The 18,184-nt window shown below is 40.5% G+C and overlaps 1 protein-coding gene across 6 annotated transcripts in view; it reads right to left on the minus strand.

Moving 5' to 3' along the window:
• LOC143213078 (uncharacterized) overlaps window positions 1-18,184 on the minus strand; it is an 832,749-nt gene that overhangs the window by 658,498 nt on the left and 156,067 nt on the right. The gene's annotated exons all lie outside the window — the stretch shown is intronic.

Below are 18,184 nucleotides of genomic sequence, written 5' to 3' on the forward strand. Positions count from 1 at the left end.
GACTGCAATGACCATGAAACGTGAAGATCTGCTAAAAAATCGATTTTCGATTTTCGGGGTCATTACAATAACTTCCCTATAAAATCGGGAAGTTAAAAATAAAGAAGTTTTTACAAGTGTTACAATTTTAATGCGTACAATACTGTCATCGTAGCAAAGATTGGAAGATCCATGTTGTTCTACGAAGTCCTCCAACAGCCGCCTGTCCGGAACATTCAACGTGGTCTTTGAAATCTTTAACATGTAATTTCTTGCAGACTGGTGCCAGGTCAGCAAGGTAAAACGTTACGTAACTGAATTTTTAAAGGGTTTTACAAATGTTCCAAGTCGCGGGAAAACGTGGAAGGTCCCGTGTGCTTTAATGCAAAATGGCTTGCAATCTAATTAACTTTCGCGTGACAATGGTCGGGTAAATGGAAACTCTTCCTGCTTTACTTTCTGCCAGAAAAGACCTGGATTTTCACTTAGAAAATTTATTTATTCATTTGTGCACCTAGTAAGTGGTTTTGAAACCGAATAATCAACCATTGAAATTATTCAAACGCTTTTATGTTCTTACGTGCTGTACTGGACTGCAGATTTTTATGCAAAATGAATGTTTGTTAGATAAAATTATATTTCATCTCTTGATCGTTACTCAACACTTGGTCGTACGCTACTAAATAATTTATATTAACAAGCTATTTCTATTCAGCGGAATCCGGCCCCCTCTGAGACCACTATGACAGACGACATAACCTCCGAGCCCACCTTGGCATCGAATATTAACATAATCAAACTCGATCAGTACATTTCCAGATACAAACATTCCATCCTAATTCACAATTCTGAATATTAGTTGACATTATACTGTTCTAGTTATACCATCCACAGAATTATAAACAGATTGGTTTGATTGAATTTTAATGACCTTGTAGTATATGTGTCAAGGTCACAGTTCTGGACAACTTTTTCGTTTAAAGCTTTTTGCGAATATCACGTGAACTAAAGCTGACCAAAAACTTTACAGGGAAATGTTGTTCAGAGTTATAACCTTGACAACATACTTCAAGGTCATTGAAATCGGAGAAGATGTAGCACATTGACAAGTTTACCACAAAGACACTTCTTAAATAAAATAAATTATATCGAAAAGGAAATGGCGACGATCTCGGACAGCATCGTGCACAACCACAGAAAAGTTTCAAACCGTCGAACACGAAGTATCGAACATTTTCACGGAGACTTGGAGACACAATGCCAAAGATGTTGTAAGGGGATCGATTCGGGGGAAAGAGTATGCACTAAGAAATTAGCGTTCTTGCTCGCCTCGACGACCTTAACTACTTACCCGAGCTCGAGTATCACGAATACGCGAGTCCTCTGGCACGTGTTCGGAATTCAATGGCGGCAGCGATGGGTAAGGAAAGAAAAGCGATACGTTCAGTGTGCCGCGACAAGGAGAGACAGAAGATTATGGGAATTCTACAGGGGTTGTCGAGAAATTGCATTTATTCTTTATAAAATGCACCGGAGCTATTTCCTCTCTATTCTATTTCACTTGGTGGACGAAAATGGATTTTCCGACGTATTGGTTCGACTGTTTCTCTGAATTTTCAAGATGACATCGCGTGTCCCTGACAATTATGGAAATGTTGTTCAGTCGAAGGAGCATGTCCTGCTCGACACAGTAAATTATTAAATATTGCAACTTACGTAAATTATTAAATTATTGCAACTTGCTTACACTTGTCTCTGACAATTATGGAAATGTTGTTCAGCCGTAGGAGCATGTTCTGCTCGACACATTAAATTATTAACCCTTTGCACTCAATTTGAATTCCAATATCAAGATATTTGTTTCAACCCAGATCATTTTTGTTCTATGTAATCTTTTTTTACATTGTGCACATCAAATTGAACCTGTTTTCTTATATATAACAGTTGAGCTTTTTACAATTTATAATGTTAAAACTGTTTCGAATAATGGTACGGCAATTTTTAGTGGCGCCTCAGAGTCGCCATTCGAGTGCAAAGGGTTAAATGTTGCAACTTACATAAATTGCGTATCCTAAGTCCAAAGATAACCCTTAGCACTCGAGTGGTGATTCAGAGTCACCACGAGGGTCGCCATCTGCGAGTCTCGTCAGGCCCCTTACCCTTCCTCCCCTCGCCAAGCTGTGCTGCAGAGCCCGCCTTTGCTTCCCTCACTCTTCCCACTAACGCTGACGCGCTACCCTACCCGCTCCCACAGGCGGAAGAGTGGGGGAAGCAAAGGCGGGCTCCGCAGCACAGATGGCAACCCTGTTCACCACCAAAAATTGCTGCACTATCCAAAACATTAATTACATTATTGAATATGCTGTAATCTAATCAATTACTAACCATTTAAGTAATTGTATGAGGTATTATTTTAATTTTCTCGCCACACCACGAAGAATGTAGCACCTCTACTAGAACTGTGATTCAGCAGACCCGATGACAGTTACGGTGAGACTACTCCGCACAAGACTCGGCTATTCATCATAATCGGGACGCTGTGCCGGACGGTCAAAATGGAACCGGCGTGCCAAGACAAAGGGTGAAGGGCGACAGGGTGGGTGGGGGGGGGGGGGTGGGGTTAAAAAGAAAACAGAAAAATACAGGAACCTGGCGGGATGTAGACGAGCCGTTTGACATCGATGCTCGCGAAAAAAAGTGATGAATCGAGCGGGAGTAGTGACACGGGAGGCGGCTTTCAGCGTTGGTTATCGGTCAAACGAAAACTGGCGAGCGTCGGTTGTCTCTGAAGGCTGTCCCGGAAGAAAGCTGGGGCGGCTAGACTGGCATCACACGAGCTTTCTTGTGGCGAGCTTCCTGCCTGTTTTTCCTTTCGCCTGGCCCCCGACGAAAAGAGGAAAAGTGCCGCGGGAAGTCGCAACGAGGTAAAGATGGAAAGTGGTGTAAGTAAAAGCGGCCAAGGAAAAGGGAGGCGGTAAAGAGTGGCACGAAGGTATGAAAGGGGCGAGAGAACGAAGACGTTTGGGATCGGGCACCGAGACGAGGAAAACAAAAGGCACGTCGCGTCGCTTCGTCGTCGCAGCGAACGGAGAAATGCTCCGCCTATGAACGGCCGCTATGCCAGACAAAAGAACCACCCCCCTCCCCTCGGATCCTCGCTGAGAGGACAATATTTAATCCCTTCGAACGACAGCCACCGTGGCCCGATCGCCCAGCAGGAATAAGAGCGTTGTTTTGCATTCTAAACGGGTTTATCGAGATAAGAGTTGTCCTAGCACCAGTCCACTATGTCTGATCCCCTTCGCTTATTGCGTGGAACGAGCTCTCTTGTTTAGGCCCGAGGATTCAGTTACCGGTATTCGATTCGTCGATCAAGTAAGAGTAGTCCAATCCGTTTGTTTCGACGGACACTGGACGTACACTCCGTCACAAAAAGATCCCATTTGCACGTAATGGCGCAATGCGTTCTAGTGAGTGGTACACAGGATGTATCACTTAAGTTTCAACATACAGGTCAAGTTATAGAGGTAAGCATCAAATAAAAAGATATATTCAATGTACTTATTGTGACATGACCTTCAAGTGACCTTAGACTCCAAGATGAAGGTGAAACGTAAATTTCGTTTGTATTGAGGAATGCTAACGCGACCTAACTTGGACTGGTTTTATAAATTTTCGTACTTATGACCTCTATTTATGTAGTCAACATAAATACACTGATTTATGTCGTGTTTAGGCTCATTTTAATCGGAAGAATCTCAACAATCGAGAACAAGGGTTCCCGTTGCCCGATTGCTTCCAAATTTAGTCCAACCATGCTTCACAATTTAGGTAGGTGAGCCTAGAAGAAGATCGAAAGTCGAGAAAAAAGGATAGTACACCAGACAAAGATGTTTTGTGGCAAATTCTATCGCTCCGCGTCACGATCGACGGTATTCCAGCTTCCATCGCAACGCCAACACAAACGTACCCTCGGCGAAGAATCCGCTAGACGGCTGCGCCCTCGGAATACCCAGATTATGTTTTAATAAAAACCCTGTACAACTTTCCACGCAATCAATAGCGGCCACATTCTCCGTGGCTCGACGTTTCAGCTCCACGAAGAGCGAGATAGTAGATAGGAACACAGGGCTTCGAACCGGATTCGCCGGTCGGAAGTCGGGCACACATACCCTTACAGCATTTATCATCAAATAAGGCCACGAGTTTTCATTAGTCTCGAGGATAGAGAGCGCCGCGAAATATGGGAAAATTGGAATCTTTTCTTCATGGCCCGTTTTTCCGGAGGCAGACGATGAGACTTGGCACGAGGAACGAACCTTTCGTTCGGGCATAGGGCAGACCGGTCTGGCGCGCGGTGGTTCCGGGGCGGAGAGGGGCCACCGGGGGGCCATTGAACGAGGGGGTTGGAAACTAGCGGAACGTCGATTCGCGGTGACGGTATCAAGCGAGGGTCGCGTTTATTTGTCCGTCGAAAACAAAGCTTGAGCAACAGGCCCTCCGCCCTTCCGCCCTTCCGTCGTGGCAACATTCCACCCGTCGCTTCCGGCACCTTTAAGGGCCAGCCTCGTGTAAACTCTGCAAAATTTAACATTTTTCACGAATTTTTTGAAATTCATGGCACACGTCGTATGTTATAACCTTTTCGTCGTACACAACAATTTTTTGCACAGGGTGTCCTCGAATATCTCTGAAAAATATTAATATTTCTAAAGTTGGCCTTGGTTTTCTATTTCGCAACAAAGTGTCCACATGAGCGGGAATGTATTTTTACCACACCAATCCATACATATAGCTCCTGCTATGATATTGACAAAATGTTTTTACCCAAACAAACAATTCCTTCACCATGATGATTGGAGAAAAGTTACAATTTTCTGCCGCAACGTTGGATCAAATCAATGATCTGCAAGTTGAGTGGATTTCTCGAAGATGGATTCTTCGAAAGGTGTTCTTTTCCCGAATCGATTTTGCATCCGGCAATTCGAATCGATCTGAAAACTCACTCCCGAAAAAAATATGGGCAACCTTGCTGCGATCCCCTTCGGCCCCTTTATACTCCCCTACGCCCCTGTCGCCAATTGGAAACTACTTCGGACGATAACGCCGTGAAAGAAATCCGGGATGAAACGTGCTCGCCTCCGAAGGCCAGTTTATCGAAAGAAGGAAGTCCATTGTTGCGCGAAATTCGAAATCGAGTTTCACTCGATGGAAAGCGAGACCGAGCGTACCGCGCCGAACGGAATATAAAACGGAGACTCGGTCGTAATCACGTGTGCGAACTTTCGCCGTGAAGGAGAATTTCTTGATCCCTTCCAGTTTTCCCGCGATCGGCCGTGCCGGAGATATTATCCCGATCTCCGAACCACGTGTTCAGAAAATAGGGCGGACAGTTTCGGGCTGATGGATTGGCCTCGCAGTGAAATTTTAGGGGACTGACTTCGCGGGTAGTAGGTTTACGAGCGGAATGCGGACGCGACGCCGGAGAATGCTCGAATTTATGAGACTCCCCCTCTTGTGAACCTCGTATCGTTTTATCGGGACTCTTATTTATAACGCGCGTTATGGTCCGTCGGTTTGCGGTGCGCGCGGTTTCAAGCTCTTCATGATTTAACCTGTGGCGGCTACCTCCTATGCTCGCCAGCAGATGGACAAATGTTCAACACCTTTCCTGCTGCTACCATCATCGATCCCTACGCACAGTCGCGCGTTACCCTTTGCGCAAATGCCCTAAGCAAAAGGGGGCCTCGAACACAAACCAAGCTCCAAATTCTACGTTTTTCTCGTAAAGTTATTTAGTTGAGGTCAGGCGCCCCGAAATTCTACTTTGCCCAAGGCCCCGACTAGTTATAACTAGACTGCGGATTTTATGGATTTATGACAAAAATGGTTACGTACAATTTAAAACGGAGGAAATATTAAACAGATTTAAGGCCACCAGTGTACGAGTTTCACCTTAATAAGATAATTAAAAGAAGGATGAAATTGTTATTTGGCTCCTGTCTCTTGCAATCAATGCAAACATTTTTTATTTTGCATAAAAATCCGCAGTCTAGTTATAACCCCATACTGCCTACGCAGGGTGTTGGTCCTAACGGTCGCGCCGATGTTTGAGGCACTCAGACCCATCCGACAAAAAAATGTTTCATATGAAAGTTATTCAGCACTTTGATGAGAATGACGATCGAGAATAAAAATTTCGAAAAAAATTTTTATTGGAGGAAAAATCAACTTTTTCTTGTTCCACCAAAGGTACCCCTTGAACACGCGTGAAACGGAAATCTCCACTGTTTTCTCCGCGGTTTTACTAGATCTACCGCACCGTTTGGAACCGAATAATCTTTATACGAGTGATTTCTTCGATTAACGAACAGATCGTCGGGAGATGATTGCATGGACAGATTAAAATGGGGCACGGAAGTCAACATGTAAATCGAACCTGTGTAGAGCCAATAGGCATGCGATTCGAGGATTCACCTGGATACTCATTTATTTCTGAAGCTAGGTTAGGTTCCGCGTTTCATTCCCAAGGATTTGCATATCTATGAGTGGAGCACGGTGCAGGCAGCGGTGTGGGTGTACGTATACTACGTATGCGTGTACGAGGGAACATTTGTGGTAGCATTCGGGAAAGGAGACCGTGATCTCGACGTGTTGGATAAAGACGAGGATAGGGTGTTGCGGGGAGGGTTTCGAAGGGTGAAGCCAGCTAGGAAGGAGATGCCGTAACACCGACACTCGACGGGGTTGCGAGATGGTCTCGTAGCTATTGTAATTGTAATTAGCAGCGGACCAATTCATTACACCGCCTAGAAATGTACGGTAGACCGTAGTGCCTCGTTTCGCGAACGTTAAGTGCACTCACTCGTCGGCCGGCGACCGACACCGAATTATGATTTCGCGCCCATTGATACGGGCCCGATGAAACTTTAATGAGGAGCCGCTCTTTCTCTCTCTCCACGCTCGGTGGTTTTCCTAGAAATTTTTAATCAGCGTATGCGGCCGCCGTCCCCCCTTTCCTAATTATTCAGACGTAGCCGCGTGTCTGGGAAAGCGAAAATTGCACTTTCAATTCGAGATGTATTACCAATGACAGAGGGGGGATCTAATTTGGTGACGTTCTAGCGAGGTGTCTGGATTAGGCGTGGACACTCCAGGGTGCACGGTGTTCTCTCAATGGGTGGTTAGCCTAAAGCTGATGGTAGACGATCCAGAATCGAGCGGATAACGTCAATTTTACTGTAGCACCGCGAGCACCCGGTGTTTAATAGCACCGAAGAAATGGTCATTGGTGGAGTAGATTAGGTGCAGTTGAAGCGGATCGTTATTCCCGGTACTACCGCTGCGCATTTAATTAAATTTAATCTCGATCGATCCTTCTGATGAAACTGTTTCCGGAGCGTTAGATGGATCATTAAATTTCAACAAAAAAGATCATTCAATACTTGCAGTTGCTCGCTAAATTGAACGTACCCAAACTAGACAAGTCCCTGTATTTTTTCTATTTTACCCCTTACCGCTACTCTTCAGCAATCGTCTTGGCTCGCCGCGGCGCACGGTGGGTACAAATGACTTACCTCGCTTCAAAAAGGAATAACTTTCGATAGAAATGAGGTAGAGCGATGAATTTGTTTTTAAATGAAAGCTGAAACTTTGCAGAATATGGGAAAAATAGGGAGATTACGGTACGAACGGTTTTTAACCTTGAGAAAATTCGTTAAACTTTCACAATTTCAAGAAAAATGTGGTTTCTCCGTTACCACGGGGGGGGGGGGGGGAAGAAATTTGTTTAATTTTTGCTATATATCATTTCCCGTAGATTTTTTCACGCTGATTTCAAATCTGGTCTCAAGATTTGTCTACGACCTCTGGTTTTGTCAAGAAATCGATTTTTGTGAACAGAACTAATGTAATCATTTTTCGTTGAAATGATTTGATAACCCACTAGTTTGAAGGTATATTGTATTCTCATATATATAAAACACAATAAAATTAAACATAATGAAGTATTTAAACGTTTATTTGACGTATATCACTTGACGAACGATCACCCGACGTATCGCTGCGATTGCCGCACTCCTTGTAGGCTATGTGTGACTGTAATGTAATTTAAATTAGATATCTATTTTCCATGATTATATTTTCATTTACACAGGAAGTAAGGGAAGTATGTAATCTTTTTAACTTACTTCTCATCAACGAATTCTTTAACTTCTGGTGATAAAAATAAGAATAAGGTATCGTTTAAATGTGCGCCGCGCCGGTTTCATTCTGACCGACCAGCGCAGCGTCGCGATTAGGATGAATGACCGTGTCCTGTTCGCACTAGTCTCTCCGTAACTGTTACTACACATTCTTCGTAGTGTGCCGATGGCCGCAACTATGTATACCGTGTTTGGTGTCACTTTAAATCGGAAGAACTAGACGAATACCATGGTGAAAGTTTCTTTAACGAGAAAAAATAAGATATTTTGATTTTTGAATTTAAAAGGCTGTTTTCCGATCGTCCGAACCCCAGTCCCTCTTTTTCTTTCAATCGCTATACTTCTTTACGTTCAGCGCACTACAAAAAATGTAGCACCTCTACTATAACTGTGCTCCATGCGACAGTTACAGAATTATTACTCTGAAAGGGTTAATATAATCGCGTGCATGTTGATAAATATAATTATACGTAGTTTAATTTGTTATTGAAATATCAGGCAGGCGAAATATTAAAAGAACGATGGCATCGATGCCGGACGAATAAAAGTACGTTCTTGAAGTTCCCGGGACTTTGAAACGGACGGAAGCCGGATAGTTACTTTCCAAAGTATTTCTTTCTGCAGGGAATGTACATTTCAACGGAAAGTTCTCTACGAATCGTCGGGTAAAGAGCTCTTCTATGCGCTGATGTTATTAAACGCTATCGTCGGGAACGTCGCGTTGTTTTCGTTCGGTGTTTCGCTTATTACTGAATAAATTAAAATTATGCAGATGTGTGTGTGTAAGTTCCACGGGTATACACCGAGAAAGTTCCCGTTTTGAATATGGGTTTTATCAATAGCGAAATATTATGACAATGATGTCGCATTTGCATTCATCCCGAGGAACAGTACTTTATATATACAGGGTGTCCGAAAAGTGTTGTATCTCTTTGGAAGTTATATTTACAAAAATGTTGTGCATCTTTGCAAGGGGTGATTCCTTCCTTTCCTTTTTTATTAAGGAATTATTAGCGAAAATCGAGAACCAATCAGAGCGCGGCTGAGTCGGCATCCGTCCGCAGAAGCCGCGCTCTGATTGGTCTGTGTGTTTCGTTAATAACACCTTAAAAAAAAACCGTGGAGAACATTTTCGCAAAGTTACTTCAAATTATCAGTGTGTCGCTTTCAGATACGTAAAAAGATATGATATGAAATATATATGTAGAAAGGTGAATGACAGCATAAACTGAAAATCGTGTAATTTGTTAATTCGATGGCGAAAGCGCTCATTGTTTGTGTACGGCATTTAAACTACATTTCCGAGCATAAATGGAATCGAGGTATGCTGCAGTTTATGCGTTTAGTTTACCGTATGGGTAATTGTTCGGGAAGTGCTTAATGCAAGTCATGAATAATTTCGAAACCGATAAACTGGTATTCTCTTCTATTACTGAAATTAAACAGTTCCTTCCGACCTCGAATAATTCCATTCTATATATATATGATTTTCTTCATTTTATGTTCAGCGATTGGTTAGATCCGACAATAGACGCACAAACAAGAAGCCGTAAGAAGCATTAACGTCGTTTCCATTTTCTGGCGGTAAGTTTCGATTACGTGAAATCTTGTATAACATCGACAAGAACGTGACTAACATAATAAAAGCTTCGATTCAATATTCTACGGCAGTTTCCCGGCATTCAACAATCGTGAATTATTCCTGGCATTCTTTTTCACTGGAGAACAAAAACTCTCGATGGAAACGTGACCATTGGAGATGTAATGGAAATACATTAATTGAGGAGATTCAAGAGTAGGGAGAGAAAGAATAAATATTGTATTTTTATCTATTGAAGTAGGCCTCCAGGTTTCTACTCTCTTTTCAAAGATTTAGGTCTCTATAAATATTAAATTATTGCTGCAGTGAAAGAGTAAGAATCGTATCGTCGGAAACGAGAAAGCCCCTTACTAGTATTTTCAAAAACAAGTTATATTATAATAGTTTTTCAGAAAGAATAAATCTTGTATTGTATTTTTACCACGCTTATATTAGCTTGCCGAGTTGTCGTTGTTGTTGTTGTTGTATGCGTCAATTCTTGTAATCGAATTTTAAATCACTTCCCGATGAGCTAGAGACTTGAAACTTTAAACATAGCTCAGACACTGGATGACAATGCAATAGTAAAAAACAAATTTAAAAAGAAAACGGTGCGTCTAGGAGAAAAAAAAATTTAAATATCAACCGTCACACCTCGCCGCGCGACGCTCGGTATTACGTGATCGCGTTCAGCGATCCCCACTCCGCGCGCCAGCGCTCCCCACTCCACTGCGCGTTCCCACTCTACTGATCCAGTGCACTCGGCCCTTTTTTCGCGCATGCGCCACGATGCTAGCCTCAGACGGCCTCAATCAAGTACGAAGATCCGGTACAATGGCCGCCCCGCTAATTTCGCAAAATTTATTATGATTTGATTTTGAACAATGAATGTACAACATGTGTACGATACATATACATTAAAATTTAATTTTTTATTCCCGTTTTTCGGCCAAATACCCCACTGCGCGACAGTTTTTAAAAAGTTTTGTTTATTCTGATTTCTACTTTTTGAAGATTTAGGTTTCTATAAATATTAAATTATTGCTGCAGTAAAAGTAAGAATCGTATCGTTGGAAACGAGAAAGCCCCGTTCGAGTATTCTAAAAAACAAGCTATTTTAGTTTAATAAAGGGCTTACTAATTAAAATTTTGAGTTAGAGAATTAACTCTTAGCACTCGAATGGTGACTTTGAGGCGCCACTAAAAATTGCTTGTTTACATTATTAAATATATCGGTGTATAATCAATTACTGAACATTTAGGTATTGTATGAGCTATTATACCAATTTCATACCCATAAGGTTTAAATATTATATATGGGAATGTGTGTGTGTGTGTGTGGAAATATTCTAGGTCGGAAGAAATGTTTAATTTTCAAGTTAAAATTTCTCACCAGTGAGGACACAAAATAGGATATTGCACGATTTTTAACAGCAGATATTTTCTGGCTGTAGTTTATCGTTCCGTTATTTTGCGGAGCAATATTCAGCGAATCATTTTCAACGTTAATTTCAGTACGATCAAAGACCAGAATCTCCTAATGGCAACTTCTACTCTGAGATAGCAGCCTGGAGTTATTAGCATATAAATAGGTATTAGAAATTTCTATGATCCGCAATACTGGCGTAGATGTCTGTTTCTCGTGTTACGTGCATTTCATAGGAGGTTGGTGCAACCTCCGAAGCGCAATCTCACCCTATCTGCTAGTAAATCAGCGTGGAGTTCATAGTAGTTATCATTCACAGACGCTTCAATGTTCATCGGTCTGCTTTGGAGATCTCGGAGCTCAGATAGGTGTAAAATGGCGGTTATTATACTGTTCTGAAAATGTGCAGGTCATTTATGGGGCTAACTCGCCAGCTTGCACTTCAGTGACGAGCAATGTTACCATTTACGTCGTAACTTTTCTCACTTCACACTAAATAATAAATATAAACTTTTAAAAAATATATATATTAAATACTATATTAAACTTAATTAACTCTCTATAACACTGTGTCATCTTTAAGTTAGACATTTAATATTCTGTCAAACAAATTTCGATTTTTCTCTAAAAGGATTTTACAGTTTTCTAAATTTCAATTAAGCTAGATATTTAGTGACGACTAGGACATTTTTTTTATTAATTGGATTCTGTAATTTATTTTGCATTATTTGTGATAAACGATTGATTATCAATCGTTTTTGGAACCCTTTCATCTGTACGTTTAACGAAAATTTGAAAAAATCGTGAGGAACTGCATTTTTTCAATATTTTCAATCCTTTGTCACTCGTGACAACGTTATCCAATTTCAATGAAATTTTCCATTACAGGCTGAAATTGCCGGGAAATACATATTCTTTTTTGTCATTCCATATGAAGGAGCATCAGCTGATGCAATAAAAAATATATGATTCCATTTAAAAACACATTAATGACCTCCATATGTCCTTTACACGTTCACCTACAAAAAAAATGTACCATCAGAATGTGTCCCTCTCAAAACCATTCAACTTCATCTGAAACATTGTTTGCTATGCGTAATAATAATGACGTAAATCTAGTTCGCAAAATGTGGCGCCCCACCCTGTATTTTGGAAAGATATTTTTGATCCTACATTTCATGTATGTTCACAGATTACTCCGAGATGGATGGACCAATCAGTGTAGGGTATATCTCCCGATTGGTCCCTTGATAAAAAGTGTGAAATAAAAAAAATTTTATAAAAAAAAATTAAACCGACTTCGAAAAAACGCACTAAAAAGTATAAAATAATTTCCATTTAATTTATGTGAATACACACGAACTTAAATACAATACAATATTTTCGGAGGCGGCGCAAAATTGAAAATTTTCGATAGTGGAAAATAAGAAAATCCTTAAATTCTTCTACATGCTTTCACATATTAATGTATCTTCTCTTCCCACCTACTGATTTCCAAGTCCACCATATTCCAATGAAATCATAATCAGCAACATCTGTCATTTGGAAAATTTTTAATTTCTGCACCGCCTCCGAAAAGATTGTATTGTATTTAAGTTTGTGTGTATTCACATAAATTAAATGGAAATTATTTTATACTTTTTAGTGCGTTTTTTCGAAGTCGGTTTAATTTTGTTTTTATAAAATTTTTTTTTCCAGTTAAACAGTGTTCCGACGAAGAAAATACAACTTTGTTATATTTTCCAACCAACTAATAAGAATTATAAATTTTCCAGCTACATTTTAACCCTGCTGATATATAGTTCAACCGTAAAAGGTTTTCAAATGGATATTTCTCTTTCCGGAAAATTTAATATAGATACAGAGACAAAAAAATGGTCATACACTGGACACAATTTTCAAAAGCTTGCACACACGGTTGCATTCGCTGACGCGATGGAAAAATTCATGTCGAAAGTCAAATGTTTGTGAAAGAACTAAAACGTTTTATTTTATTCTATTTATTATTATGCTTCACGAACTACTGTAGATATTAATTTGATGTATTTAAAGAGTGCCGTGCATCATTCTGTTGAACAAACGGAAGGTATGCACAGGATGCATCAGAACAGTGTCAAACATGCATTAAAGCTACGTACACAGAGTGCACGAAAAAGGTTGCTAAAAGTACGGAAAAATGGAGAAAATTTTTTATGCACATTTTCGGTACATTTAGTATACGGAAATACGGCAAAGGAATCACAGCCGGGTTACATAATAAATGTTTAACGGCAGTAGCGCGCTCGACGGACGCGTTAATTTTCCCATGATTACGTGCGAGCAGCGTAAATCTGTGGGAACGTTAACACGAATTTGTTGAAATTTTGACGTTTCCGTTGCGGGCGGAATTTTCGGGATTTTTAAATTCGCTCGGACGAACGTTAAATCCGAGATATTCGCGGATGCTGTTACCGTGATTCGAGAGAATGGTGTGTTATGAGTGACGCGTAGCTGCCGGGGTCTCGAGCTGAAAGCGATCCAGATTGTATCTGACAGACTATCATGGAACTGGCTGCGCGTTTCCTTCCCCAAAGGAAGGTCGCATTTCCTTTTCGCGAAAACGGGGCGGGAGGGAGAAAAAAATACGAGCATCCTCCTGCCTCCGAGAAGCTCTTTTCCACGAGGATGGTCCTCCGGACGAGTCGCCTCGGCAAGCAATCTCACGAAATTGCACCGCGCGATTTCACGTCGTTTCGCAGACGTTACTATTCGCGTTTCCGTCGTTCCCGTCCTCGGAACTCTCGTGTTTCATTTGCACGAAGGCTGGAAACACGCGGCCGAAACGAAACAGAATAACAATTGGAACCTGATCCCGACGCGACGAGTCCTTCACGCGCCAAGGAAGCAAAGTTATCTAGGTTAATCCCCTGCATCGTCGACGATAAACGCGAATCATTTTTAGGAGGATCGGGCGACGACCGTGTTTCCCGTCGTGATCCACTTGATTGTTACAGGGTGTCGCGAGGTCAGCAGATAATTCCAAGCGGACGTTAAATTGTACATCATCGTGTAGATTTTAACACTTCACCTATCAGCAAACTCTATTTCCTGGCTGCTCTTTACTTTATCGGGCTCAAAATTGAATGTAAAAAAAGTGTAAGGGAGAAGTTTCGATCCTGTAGGATCAATGCTTCTGGAGTTATGCTTGCTTAAAGTTGGGCATTTTCAGCGTTTTTGACTTTACCTGTCAAAAATGCTCAACTTTAAGCAAGCATAACTCCTGAACCATTGATCCTACAGGATCGGAACTTCGATCTGCAGTCGCTCCGGGTACAAATCTACTGGATTAGATACCAAATACACATTTATAGGAGAAAGGCACAAATTTTCAGTCCGGTAAAGCAAAGTTTACCCGGGTTCCTCACCCTGATACGTTCCTCAGAATGGGAAACTCAGTCCTAAATTCAGACTAAACGAAATACTTTCATTACATTCTAACAAACTAATCCGTCTAGTCGCCATAAACATTAAATCCCATATAAACCTTGGTATTTTGTTTAAGCGATATTTTTTATGGAAATGTTTCCACGTGAGAATGTAGATTCGAACCGATATTTTGTATTTCGGGAGCGTGTAAACATGTACGATTTTATATATTTATGAAAAACCATATACGATCGATACTTAGACGGCTTGACCCAGCAATCTGGTGGCAGGAATCCATAGATTGTAAAATAAGTCGTTTTCAGAGAATCCTGTTGAAATATAAAATTCGTGAAAAAGTCCGGTTCACGTTTGACCGCGACCCTCGTAGTTTTGATTTATTCGATGACGTGGAATCACACCACCTGGCCGGTTGTACCACCGGTTACATGACACCCAGTACAATATAATCCTCGACCGAGTTGAAATAAGTTATTTCAAACAGCGACGTCTCGGGCGAGCACTGCTGGTTAGGTAGCATCAAATGGCTACTGGTGGGTAGCTTCAGCGACGTGCTTTGGATCTGCCCCGTTTCACCGACAATTTTTCCAATGACAGAGTGGAACAGAGATATCCAGCGCGTTTTGCCTTTTGTTCACCCTTGGTTCGTGTCTGTTTCGTGGAAAAAAGTAGGCCCAGTGGGGATTAAAACCAAGCGTCCCGTGTTCACGTGCACGGAGTTAGATCGCGGGGCGAGTATGTCATTTAGTGGCTTTGTTCGCCCGTATGCAGTCGCGGGCGTACTCTCTCTCTCTCTCTCTCTCTCTCTCTCTCTCTCTCTCTCTCGCCAGCTGTCGCTCAACACAAACAGAATTTCACATTACGAGACCTCGCGAGTCAGTCGCGTTATCAGTAAACGCGACTCGCTGATTTCTACGGGGAAAGAAATCGCCCAGCCGTTTCCGTACCGTTCGCTCATCGGACAAGATGGCTATTGTTAGCTGGCTAACAATAACACACCACACGACAAAATTATGAGACACGTGAGCTGTTCTTTTTGAACGTTCATTTTTAGAATAAAATGAGTTAATAGTAGTTTTAGTCAGATACAGATATCAATATACAGTGTTCATATACAGTGCCCGAAATTTCTATAAAGCCACCACACGCGCGCGCGCGTTTTTTGGTAATATCTTATAATTATTCTGTACTTGTGATAAATTTGAGTATGATTTCATTTCTGGCGTATTAAAAACACATATACATAGAAATTTCGCACTTATATTTCGCTTCGTGCAGCAAAGAATGTAAACACACCCAAGAGGTGAACATTTCCGAGCAGATACTCGTAGATTTAAGATTAGTTTCAACTAAATATAATTGTAGCTGAGAAAAAGTAATAAACTTGACAATATTTTTTATAAAAATACGTCAAAATATACGTGGCTTTATGGAAATTTCGAGCACTGTAGGAGGTGTATATAGACAGTGTATTCTAGTAAGAATTTTGTTCTCTACATATATTTCTAATGCTATGGTTTATATCATTCAGTAACATTTCATACTCCATATAAATTTATTTATGAATGCAAAATTCGGGAACAGTCCGGATGTCAATAGACAACACAAACACAAGCAATATCAACACAGCCTGATTTCAATATTTCGTGTCACGAAACGCAAACACATTCCAGCCATTAAGCTTACATAATGAGTAATAATTAACAAGCTGATCCTAGTAATTAGTTCCATTTCGGCTGTATTGAAACTGTTCGATGAAAGAAAAATGTAATAAAGTAGTGATGTCCTTTCCTGTTACAACATAAATTCAGCAAATATTAATATCTTTTCAATGGGTAAACGTTACTTTACCGGACTCAAAATTAGTACCTTTCTCCTACGAACTATGATATATTTGGTATGTAATACAGTAGATTTGTACCCGGGGCGGCTGGAGATCGAAGTTTCGGTCCTCTAGGATCAATAGTTGAGGAGTTATGGTCGCTTAAAGTTGAGCATTTTTGACAGGTAAGGTCAAAAACACTGAAAATGCACAAGTTTAAGCGACCATATCTCCTCAACTATTGATCCTAGAGGTTCGAAACTTCGAAATTAATTGTCAACGATTTTAAGAATTAAATGCCTGAGCTTGCTGTCAACCAATATGGCGACATTTGTCCTCAAGATCTTTCCTGAGGAATTGATTCATAGAAGCATTTTAATAATTGATCAGACAGGATTGAATTGATAGGCCGGAAACGTTTGCAATTACTTGATCATCAATAGGCGGTACACTGTTTTACATCCATCTCTTACACACAATACAAATGTACACATCGGCATTCAATACTAATTGATGATAATCAATCACCGGTTAGTATTAAGTTAACAATTTGACGAATGTATGAATCGCTTGTGGATTATTAATTAAATGTTACATTAAACTGCGTGCTTGTATACCGCAGGCTTATTAGCTTTAATCGGTATTCAATAATTAGCGTGCATAATGCGATTTATGTTTTCCAGGTTTAATGCATTAGATGAATAAATTCGATCGAACAAAACATATTATCTTTACAAGGAAAACCATCATACCTCTAGCATCAGTGTTTATACATACAGGTTGGGTCATCATTGACTCACAAAAAGCACTAATAATAATACCAGTTATTCAGTGTGACCGAAACTTTTATTCAAATATTCTAGTTCCATTTAAACTTTGGCTAGTAAAGTTCGTTTGTTTTTTCCTTTCAAGTTTATCTGTTTTGAGTATGTGGCATGAGAAACAGCTCCGAATGATAATTAAATAATTTAATTAACGATCAGATGTCCCATTCGAATTTTAACAATGTGCGCATTTTTATGACTTCTCTTTATTCCTATGACTTCCAATGGCCTTCTAAATAAACTATATAATCAAACAATTTCCTACAAACAGAATTCCAGCTTTCCTTTAGCGATGCTTCTTTTCCGCAAGCAATTAAATTAATTTCGACCTGAATATATGAATTCCAGCAACTCATCATGTAAATTAAAATTTTCATAAACCGTTTTTGAATAATGAAAATTAATTAGTCCTCCTCAGAATTTCTCTGTCTTTGACTTTGTATAGCGGCGTTGTTTGATCACAAGCTATGCGAGAAGCTCACTAAACCTTTGCTAATAAGTACACAAAAGACTGCAGATTTTATAAATATACATCAGAACAATTTTCAGAAAACTATTTGCGAATTACTTAAATTCAATTCAAATTTACAAATGTTCAACACCTTTCCTGCTACTACCATCATCGATCCCTACGCAGGATGTTGATCCTAACGGTCGCACCGATGTTTGAGGCACTCAGACCCATCCGACAAAAAAATGTTTCATATGAAAGTTATTCAGCACTTTGATGAGAATGACGATCGAGAATAAAAATTTCGAAAAAAATTTTTATTGGACGAGAAATCAACTTTTTCTCGTTCCACCAAAGGTACCCCTTGAAGACGCGTGAAACGGAAATCTCCACTGTTTTCTCCGCGGTTTTATCTAGATCTACAGCACCGTTTGTGGAACCGAATAATCTTTATAGGTACTAGTGATTTCTTCGAT

This window comes from Lasioglossum baleicum, chromosome 10, assembly GCF_051020765.1.
Source record: "Lasioglossum baleicum chromosome 10, iyLasBale1, whole genome shotgun sequence".
NCBI classification, from domain to species: Eukaryota; Metazoa; Arthropoda; class Insecta; order Hymenoptera; family Halictidae; genus Lasioglossum; species Lasioglossum baleicum.